Consider the following 10,250-nt stretch of genomic DNA (forward strand, 5'->3'; position numbering starts at 1 on the left):
ACATAGCTCTGACCGCCCTGGGTGGAGCTGCAAGGTGTGAGCTCACCAGAAACAGTGCAAATGAAGGGAAGAATCCTTAAAAAAGCCAAAGGCAAAGGCAAAGGCAAAGTGCAAATGAAGGATGAATGAAGTATTCATATTAAGGAGGTAAAGCAGAAAACAAAAATTAATATGAAGCCCAGGCTTTCTGTTTTGTGACTGGCTTGTTTTTGATTTCTTAAGTCATGATTTTGTTTTTTGCTATAGGTAATTTGATGAATTAGTGGCCTTTCTTTACCTCTCTCCTCCTCCTCCTTTTTTTTTTATTTTTTTTTTTCATTCTCAAGGATAACCTTCTAACATATCGAAACTCTTTCCTCTTTCTGGTTGCCAAGAATGTATTATCCCACAAACCAGTAGACCAACATCATGTGTTTAAAATAGCGATTCTGGGCAAATGCAACGTTCTGTGGTCCTATTACTGACATCTGGTTCAGTTTTCCTCCACTTGTATATTGACCAGTATTCTTTATTGCAAAAACACAGCCCCTATTTAGGAAAGTCAGCATTTTTTTTTTTTTTTTGACTGGATTGTATTCAAGCTCTTCCCAATAACAGAAAAGTTACCAAAAAACTTCTTTATTGCCAGCAGTAAATAATCTGTATTCAAAATAGTCATTATGGGCTCAGATACAAGAGAGTTGTTTTTAATTTGCACCAAAGTTTATCTGTTTAATTTTGTTAAAAATACTGTTTCAGAATCTTGGTTTTTAAGTAATAACTTCAAATGTTTGTGTTTGGTTATGTCTTTGCCAATACTGACATCCACTCTGTTTTTACAAAGTACCAAAGCCTTCAGGTGTAACCAAGGAAGTGCACCAGAGATAAGAAACTTGAAGAAGAGAATGGCAGCTTCAAGTCAGGCACTGCATGCAGGATGCAAGCTGAAATCCTTCCTTTCTGAAGGATTAGTTTGATAGAATGATCTTAGAAAGATGATACAAAACTTGTGGGAATTGGTAGGGAAGTTGACAGAAAGGCTGCTTTCCTTGGATAAGAAGTTTTGAGGACTAATATTTAAACCATTAGGATATTCATTGTAAAAGTGTGGTTTTGGTGAATCAGGAAAAATGTCTAGTTTTTTTCTTCTGGACTATATGCTAGAGGAAACCAAGAACAATGAGGAAAAATGAAGCTCTCTTAAAAATATAGGTGAGTGTATTAATGTAAAGCTTATGTATGTACTTGCTGACTGTGGTAGTCTTAAAACTGTTTATCTATTATTGAAGTCAGTTTGGAAAGCAGGCCAGATCTGTTCTTTTGCTTTTGGAAATTGTGTTCAAAATCCTCAATGGGAAAAAAAAAAGAAAAATCTTTCTTCCCTACTCCAGACTCTGGTATGTCTGTTTATGTTGCAGTGGGATAAAGGATCCACGTAGGAGCACAGTGAGAGGTTTGTACATGAAATGTTGTTTTCTTTAAAGGTGTGATTAAAAAATCCAATCTGTCTCATGCTCTGCTCTTATATGAGATTGCGTGTGTGCATTTGTATATACTCTGCTGGTATTTTCCAATTGTGTTGGCCAAATTCTGCTTTTAGTTATGGTTAGGCATCTCTCCTGACTCTGGTGGTGTCATATGAGCCTGACATTTTTCGACCAGACGTGAAGGCCCCCCTGCTCAAAGAGAATGCATATGAAATATATCAGCCTTTCTTCTGCTGGCTGGTTGTTTAAACATGGGTAACTGAATTATTGTGAAACAAATTCTGGGACTGCAGCTGCAAAAGCAGTAATACGGTATATTCGTAGTGATGTTTCTACACCATACCTCCTAATTTCCCAGTTGATTTCCAGTGCAGACAGAAAGTCTAGAATGCATGTGGTATGTTCCTCATCATATATTTTATAAATGTAAAATAATGATTTGTCAATTACAGTTTCTATTATAGAGATAAAATGAGATATTTCGGGCTCTCCTGATTTGTTGACAGCCCCGTACCTTTGGCTGTGTGGAGCACTGCTGGCCCGGAGCAGCATGAGGTGAAGCTGCTTTGGGAACGTCTCTGAGGGCCGGGCTGTGCACTGTGGATATTGGTGCACTGATTGCTTTTGTAGCCAGTGTTGGTTTACCTTGTGTTGTCTTTCCCAGCAGTCCTGCTTTCTCAAATGGTAATTGAACAGCAGCAGTCAAAATACTCTGCTGACGGAGAACCTTTGGCCACTCCATGGGCAGTTATTCAAACACTTTCTGAACCGGTTTGACCCATTGCTGATTTATTCCAGATCCATTGCGAGGAATTTTAAAAATGCAAACTCTACACTAGAGTTCATAGCATGGCTCACAGTTCTTTTTTGGTTTTGTTCTGTTTTCATAAAGCACTCCATACCAACCATCCATCTTTTTTAAAGTGGTAGTTTTTTGTTTTGTTTTTTTTTTTTTTGTTTGTTTGTTTTCTTTTTTTCCAGTAATTTTCTTGAACACCCTGAGTAAAGGATATGGTTCCCTCAGTAAAAGGTGATACTTTCTGTGCCATTCCTGCAGTGACTCCCTCCCAGACCTCAGTGACAGGTTCCATGGCAAGAACCACTTCCAGAAACCACCCATCCCTCAGGGTTTCCTCCTGCTTCTCCTGGGCAGTTGTTAGCAGAGTGCAGCAGCTGCAGCTTGTTAGTCTTAAAAGCTGCTTAAAAGTCTTGGCTGCTGTTTTCTGCTGCTGCTTTCTGCCTCGTCTTTTGCCCACTCAAGTAAGCCTATCTTCTGGTGGATTTTCCTGTTGTTTTTTGTACAGAAAAATTGCAACTTTACACAGCTTTTCTCAAGTATGGGCTGGGATTTACTTTCCATGACTGTTGATCTCAGAAGAGCTAATGCTTAGTAGGCAAATAGTGCTAGTGCTTCTCAAGTATCTCTTTGCTTTGTAAATCAGCAGCCTTGGAGGAGTGAAGGGTAATCCCTGAGCAAACTTGAACTGGCCATTACCTGGGGCAGGGAGGTTAAGGTCATTAATGCTATAAAATACTGTTCAGATGTATTTTTGTGCTTTTCTTTTGGCAAAAGAGTTCACAGCATGAAAAAGAGAGTTGCTACTCAGTAAGCTGTGAAGTAGTAATCCTTGAAGAAAATGGGGAAAAGACCAATTTATGGTTTGCAAAGTCATTGACTTTGTTAGCAGTCTCCATTGGTGTTGATTGCCATTCATATAAATTTGAGAATATTTGTGTTTCTGCATTTTGTTTTCTGAATCAAAGTAATCTCTTGATATTTTCATCTTGCATAGTACATTTGTGGGTAAAGGGTCTGTAAGTAAATGAAGTTTACTTAAAGAGGACTTAAAGAACTAGAAATAAAACCATCACCTAAGAAACAGCTCCAAAAAAGCACTATGGAGAAAATTAGCAGTGCAAGATGCAGCAAACAAATGCTTTGTTTTAAGAGTTAGTGTTGCTATAGCTGTCAGGCAGGCAAATGGTTGCTGGTGTTAAGGACAGTATGTCCATTTTAAGCCACAGTGCCAGTTGATTTATATATGTACAAGCAGGCAAAACCCAATGACAGGAGTCTGGGAGCAATTCCTTGGTAGTTATATGCATTATATGGAATGCTTGTTCCTTGTTGACCTGTGGCAATCCTCAGTAGGCATGATGACATGCTTGTACTTGCAAATAGGTGACAAGATTTTCTAAAAGGTTTGTAAAAGTTTGACAACTTACATTGAATTATATATATAAATGGATTTTTAATTTTTTTTTTGTTTTTTGCTACAGTCTTCTAATATATATGGGAATCTGAATAGCTGATAAAAATAATGGATGAGGGTGCAATGTCTTGGCATAAGCAGCAGCTGTACAAAGCCTAGGGAATGGGAGATGGAAGTTTATTCCTCCTGATGTTGTCTTTTGTAAAGAGCCAGTGTTGGTCCTGCATAGCAGATGCTCTGGAAAAGAATGGCAGTAGGACTTCATGAATGGAGGACATAATTCATTCATAGTAACAACAAGGTCTGATGTACTTGTGTTGCCTTTGCCATGTCATTTGCATGCAATATATATTTCTGTATGAGCATGTCAAAGTCTAAGATCTTTGCTCAAACTTAAGGACTTTATTACAGCAGATTAAAAGCAGAATAAGCTTTAATGAAGCCAGATGTAATAGGAATTGAATATGTCCCTTGTTCTTACATTCTAGTGGATTTTGTTGTTACCTTGTTAGGATTCAAACCTTGTCTTCAGGAGCTGGCTGACTGAAATGATAGATTAGTCATTGTGGAGGATTTTATGGATAATACATTGCATTCTTTTTTTTTCTTCTTTTTTTTTTTTTTAAGGGATGATAGATGTCTTTCCTAGAGGGCATTTTTATCAGGGAATCTGCTTTAATTTGTAATATATTTTCTGATCCTTCCTGTGGTTAGAGAATATGTAGAGACATCTATGCCTTGTGTGGATTCTGTCATCTCTCATGTCTTGTCCTCCTTGGTGGTGTATATTTTGAATACTTTAAGTTACTATGCTTTACTTTTTTGATGTCTGACTCCTGAAAGTATAGATCTTACCAGATCCCTAGCTTGTGGACCTTACTGGAGGAGATCTGTTGCCAAGTTTAGTGGAACCACATAGTGTAAATAATAATGGCAAAATTTAAACATTTATGTGATGAGCCAGCTTGACTGTACATTTTAAAAATCTAGGCAAGCAAGGTTATAAAAAGGTATGTTTTCTTTGTCTTATTCTCATGAAGAACTAAAGACATCCATCCTCCATGCCCAGGTGAACTTCTGGAAGGAATAAAAGACCAGTGTCAAATACTAGCCCACTCTTTCCCTCTACGTCATGATCCTAATGTACTTTTATTATACTTTGAGATCCTAAGGCTATGTTGATCTGCTACATGATTATATAATGCTCCAGGACACCTGTGTAAATAGCAAACAGAGAGGCTTTTTATAGATACTAGATCTTAGATAAGTGACTCTAAGAAGTAATATAGGATCCCAGCTGTAACCCCCTGCTATACATACCACGTATTTTCGGTTGGTTGTTTATTATAAGAAGTACAGAAGCTGTTCCTTGTAACATAATTTTTGTAAGACTTGCATATGTAAATATTAAATTTGCAAATATTAAATGGAGAAGCATTAGAGAAACCACTAAATGAATAACTTCACATTCCTCATTCCTTATTCTGATGCCGATTTCCTTAAATGTTGCTCCACTAACATTCAAATCTGTGTGCTGTTCCAGCCTCAGAGAGGAACTATGCAATCCCTCAATCCCTCTCGGGGTGTAGATCTCAACCAGTGATCTTTAATGGTACCAGATGTTTGCTGGAATCCTCCTCGGGGCGCTGATGTTCTGGGTCAGGAGCTCATGGTGTTAATCAAAGCACCCTGTCCATCAGTGCAAGGACCGGGACTGTGTTTGCCAGGGAGGTGATTCTGCTCTAGGAGTCCACAGGAAGCTCTCCTCTCTCAGCTCCATCCCATGGTAGGAATATCCTGGTGCAATTAACTTGGCTTGTGTTGATGAGAATAGACTAGGATCCCAGAGGATGAGTTTTATTAATTTTTTTTAATAAATAAGCGATCTTGGGAGAAGCAAACTTGCTCCAGTGGTCCCTGCAGGTACACTTCTGGTCTGCTGATGAACCACAGTCCTTGGATTCCTGAAAAAAGTGACCCTAAAATCTACAGGAAATAATATTGAATAGTTCCCCCTCTGTAGCTGCCTGAGATGGTAAGGAACTGCAGCAGTGAGCAAACTGTTGTTTACCAGTGTTTATAGAGGGAGGTTGTTTTACATTATCACTTTTTAATTATTTACTAGGGCACCTATTAGAAATGAATCATGGTTTTCTTTCTGAAAATAGAGCGAGGAAAATTGAGGCAAGAATACAAAAACGTCGTGGATGTGGCAATGCTGGCACAATCCTGTTCCTATTTGCAGTGTTAGCAGAGGGCTCTGACCACATAGCTGTAATTAATATTTGGTGTGTGGCTTGCAGCCGACTGACCCATGGCTTCCCAGGGACTCCAGGGTTCCTTATCCAGCTGTTTTTTGCAATACAGTGAAAGGAAAATAAGTCATGTAGGACACTGCAATCAACAAGAAAGTGCAAGGTAAATTCAGTGGCATTGATGAAATTTCTGTTATAAATAAGCTGTGTACAAAATCTTTTTGATTCCAGCTGCTTTGAATTGTTGTGTGTGTTTCTTAAACCATCCATAAGTAAACTAGTTAAGATGCTGGTGATGATATGCCTTTTATATTGTAGGGAAAAATAGGAAATAATATCAAAAGTGCTTAGTTAGGATACAAAAACACATATGCAGGGTGGCTTACAGGACTTGAAGTGCCAGACCCATCAACATACTAGAGTAAGTAACAATATGCAAAATTAATTAATTTTAAAAGATTTTTTAGTGATTGTTAATTTTTTCCTCCAGTTCTCAGACTGATTTGTCATGTTGGTGTTATTAATTTAACATTTGATCTGAAAAAAATTCCCCAAACTTCAAAGTTCAGCCTGTTCTTTAGGACCAATCCAAAAATATGTTTCTTCAGGCCCCAGGCATTTCTGAAGTAGCTGAAGTTAAACAAAAAACATTTCTCTCAATCTCTGCAAATGTTCTAAAAGCTTTAAAGTGGCTCCTCACAGGGAGCCGGAGCAGAGAGGGAACCCCTGGGTTATTTTTGTTGCTGTGCAGTGGCACAGGGCTTCCTGGCGGAAAGCTCCAGAATTATCACTTTTCTGTGCGTCTGTGTATGTTTTTCCTTCCTCTTTTCACCTCTGTCACTGAGCTCCTCTCTACTCTGTGCCTCGATCCCCTGTTGAGAAAGTCTGCAGAAGGTAAGGGTTAGATCATCCTTCCAGCAAGGATAAACTGAATTCATGTCTGAATGGGAAGATGACTCACATCACATGTGAATTTTTTCTAAGCTCCATGTTGGAAGGGATGAAGAATGACTTTCTTTCATTGAGGAACTGTATCACCACGCTGGGGCCTGATGGAAATATTTCCTCAGCGTGTTTCGATTTCGTAAACTGTGTTTTTGCTTTGCAGTAAAACAGCCTTGGGAAACCAGTCTACATTTTGCTGGTTCCTTTTGCTGGTACAACAGCATCCCTGAGGTTATGAGTGCTGTTGAGAGCTCTTCACTGGAGTCATTTTGGTGTGGTCTTAATTCATTTTCCCAGGCAAAGACTGGTATTCACATAAGATGACAACATGGCTAATCTGCTTTAAGAGCAGGCTCTGAACATATAGAGGCATTTCTAAGGGAATTGCTTCATTACTCTGAGGAGGCCCAACCCATGCTAGTAATTCTGCATCCAGTTTGGTTAATATTGGTGTTTGCTTAAAGGTTTTCCATTTACAGTTCTCTTCTGGAAATTTCTGCCCAATGCATCCCGCCTTCTGAGAGGCTCTTTCAGCTCAGTTTGAAGTGAGCAAGAGCACTTTTCAGGACTTGATTGTCATGAAATGTGTCTCGCAGTGGGGAGTCACATTAACTTCTCCCAGACAATTGCATTGTATGTTAAAGTATGTGCTGTAGCCCTTACATCATACGATAGCTAGTTGTGCCACGTCACAGGCAGGAGTTTGACATATGTTGCAAAATAAAAGTTGCCAGTCATGGACACTATTTTGGATGTTTTCATCTCCAGCAGTGCTGACATGATCTCTACCAGCAGATCGTCTCCTGCTGAGAGCATAACACAAACACCGCCAACACCCTGATTCCAGATGTGCTACGTGGCACGGAACCAGTGACAAATGGTACTATTTCCATCTTGTATGGTCATGGACAGCAAAGGGGGCACCTTGAGATCCCAAAACATACTGTTTAACTTTTTGTCTCAGCGGCATTAAGGGATGGGCTTTGTTTTCTGTCACTAGGCACCTGCTCTATGCCAGATGTGGCCTTGCTGGGACCCGTGGTGTGACCTGTACTCTGCCTCTCCTGCCTCACAAACACCCTACACAGCTCCTGAAACTGTGTGCTCAGTGGCTTTGGTCTGTGTAAGCTGCTGTCTTGGTCCTGTAGGATGTGAAACACCATGCCTTAGCTTTAAAGCTGTCTTAATATCAGCCATTCTGTCCAGGAAAATAATTTTGGTCCTTGGAAAGTAGCGAACAAAGTGGCATATCCTGAATGCTATTTACTAGTGCACTCTTGAGCTCTGTCTTTTTTATGTTTTTGGAGATGACTCTTGAAATGATGAACAAACTGAGTTAGTGTGGACACAACCCTTTCCTTGAGCTCTTACTGAAATATAAGCAAATATAATGGAGGCTGTAGCAGTGAGTGCAGGTTGGGGCATTCAGTCTCTTTGTTCATATATTGCTATAGAAAAACTCTGCTGTGGTGTTAATACCTTTGTCTTATACACCCAAGAGAAGTAAATGAGCTTTATATGGATTTTCTATGGAAGAAACAGCAGTGCTGTTTTACTTTGTGGCATTTGAATTGGCTTTTCAGAGCTTATTTGACTGCCTGCTGCTTTTGAGAGAGGCAGGAGAGCCAGTCAGGTTTTGTATGGTGAATATTTTGCAGTAGTAAGATACAGGTAATTAGAAGGGAAAATATTTAAAATAGCTGTATGTCTTAATGTCAGTTCAGAATGGCATTTGTGCATGCAGTCTCTCTTTTCTTTTTCTTAGTCATTAATCATTATAAGTGGACGTATGTCAGAATTTATAGTTAGATTCAGCTCTTACTGTGTTTTTCATTTCTTGATAAGTTTAGTGTTCTGGAGCTCTATTAAAAAATTAATCTGCTTTGTGTTTTGTTTTCATAGTGTAACAAAGTGACTGGTGACAGCAGATAATTGAATTTCCTGTGTTTCTCTGGGACATTGAAATAATACATTGGATAAGGCATTAATAATGATGCTTTATCTGCTATGGATACAGTGTGAAAAAAATGGACAAGGGTTTCACATCTGAAAATCTTTGATAATTTGGCTATGAACCAGCCATCCAGTTATAAATTGGATCTCCTTTGGGCTCAGCAGATGAAACTGCAAAAAGAAAAACACAATAGAACAAAATAGATGAGAGCAGACCAAGAAAGGTACAGGTTATGAGTAGCTTAATCAGGAAATCACATTGTGCAGACTTTTTCCCCTTTTCCAAAGGAACTGAAAACTTTCCCTGGGATAGAAATTCGCTGTCTTTGGGCAAATACTTCTGAAAAAACCCAGGGGACATCACCTCTCAAACTTTTTTTCCTTGCTTCTCTAATTTTGAAACAATTTCAATGGTGGTATAAACCTGAGGAAGGCAGGAGCGCAGCTGGGGAGGTTCGAGCCCTTAGGCGGGCGCTCGCTCCCAGGTTGTGCTCCCTGGGTTGCTCCCCATGTGCATCGTGTCCTAAAGCCAACCCACGCCCTCATCACACATGAATGTTCTGGCACCAAGGGCAGAGAGATGAGTGAATCCACAAGATTGTTAAGACATGGCTTTGTAGCTAAAGTGAAATCTTGCCAGTTGTCTGGAAAAAATGTCACAGTGGGTAGGCTGTAAATGCAACTGTATTTTTACCTACTTCTCTGATTTTTTTAGAAATGTGATTTCAGAACAAACTATTTACTAGAACTCAAGCTGACTTCATGGCTATGTCTTCTTTTCTTTCTCTCTGCGTGGTATTCCATCCATGGTTTACGTGCTGCAATTTTGATTTTTCTCTTCATCACAAGTCTAATGGGTGAATGGTGATAAGTTTGTAGCTTTGGAGAGATTTTCTTGGCAGTTTCAGTCTATGTTTCTGACAGGAAATAATTTTCTCCCTTGAGTTATAATTGCTGGGTTACATGAGTGCAGTCTAACCACCGCTCAACTGCTGTTTGTCTGCTGTCTTTCTGGTCTTAGAGAAGGCCAAACTGCCCCAATGTGAAACATAAAATTAGATGAATGCTGCAGGAAGGGAATAACAACATCATCTTCTGTGATCTTTTGCGATTTTATTTTACCACTTCTTATCTGAAAAGCATCTTCAATTCCACTTGGAGTCAAGAATTAAATTTGTTTAGAGTGAGTTCTTCCCAAATATGGAAAACAAATGGAACTGGCTCCATTTGTGTGGTTTTTTTTTTTTTTAGTGGAAGATCACTGTGTTCTGCTACAGATGTTTGTAAATGAGCAAACTAGAGTAATATGTGGACCTCATCTTAGATCTACAGAAATCTGCCCCGTAACGTGGCCTGTGTCACTTGGCTAATCCTTGTGTAGTCCACATCAAATGAGTAGTCTAGGCTATAAACCTTGT

This window comes from Vidua chalybeata, chromosome 12 (assembly GCF_026979565.1).
Source record: "Vidua chalybeata isolate OUT-0048 chromosome 12, bVidCha1 merged haplotype, whole genome shotgun sequence".
NCBI classification, from domain to species: Eukaryota; Metazoa; Chordata; class Aves; order Passeriformes; family Viduidae; genus Vidua; species Vidua chalybeata.